Below are 1,087 nucleotides of genomic sequence, written 5' to 3'. Positions count from 1 at the left end.
ATATAGGATCTCAATTGCTAGTCTTTAGACAACTTTATTCTTGTCTTTTCAGATGAGTGCCAGTCTTTGTGGTGTGAAATGATATTTTGTTATTGTTTTGATTTGCCTCTCCTTGATGATTAAGTGGAACATTTTTCATGTGTCTTTTGACCATTTGTATTTTTTCTTTGACTCCGTTTTTATCTATTTATTTATTTTTATTCAATAAGATAACCATGGTTTACAATGTAATGTTACTAATAGTTGAATTTTAGGCACATAATATTTCTGTTTTTATTTAAACACCTTGATTACATACATGATTGTGTTTGGGTTTCAGTCATGTAAAGAACACCACCCATCACCAGTGCAACATTCCCATCACCAATGTCCCAAGTCTCCCTCCTCCCCACCCGACCCCCACCTGTACTCTAAACAGGCTTTCCATTTCCCTCATACATTCTCATTATTAGGACAGTTCAAAATGTAGTTATTTCTCTAACTAAACTCATCACTCTTTGTGGTGAGCTTCCTGAGGTGAGCTGGAACTTCCAGCTCTTTTCTCTTTTGTGTCTGAAAATTATTATTGCAAGAATGTCTTTCATTTTTCTTAAAACCCATAGATGAGTGAGACCATTCTGCATTTTTCTCTCTCTCTCTCTGACTTATTTCACTCAGCATAATAGATTCCGTGTACATCCATGTATAGGAAAATTTCATGACTTCATCTCTCCTGACAGCTGCATAATATTCCATTGCGTATATGTACCACAGTTTCTTTAGCCATTCGTCTGTTGAAGGGCACCTTGGTTGTTTCCAGAGTCTTGCTATGGTAAATAGTGCTGCAATGAATATAGGTGTAAGGAAGGGGTTTTTGTATTGTATTTTTGTGTTCCTAGGGTATATTCCTAGGAGTGGTATAGCTGGATAGTATGGGAGCTTGATTTCCAGTTTTTCAAGGAATCTCCATATCGCTTTCCATAAAGGTTGAACTAGACGACATTCCCACCAGCAGTGGATGAGTTCCTTTCTCTCCACATCCCCGCCAACACTGTTTATTCTCATTCTTTGTGATGTGTGCCATTCTCTGTGGTGTGAGGTGGTATTT

This window comes from Suncus etruscus, chromosome 8 (assembly GCF_024139225.1).
Source record: "Suncus etruscus isolate mSunEtr1 chromosome 8, mSunEtr1.pri.cur, whole genome shotgun sequence".
Classification (NCBI taxonomy): Eukaryota; Metazoa; Chordata; class Mammalia; order Eulipotyphla; family Soricidae; genus Suncus; species Suncus etruscus.
Note: the sequence above shows the minus strand (reverse complement) of the source record.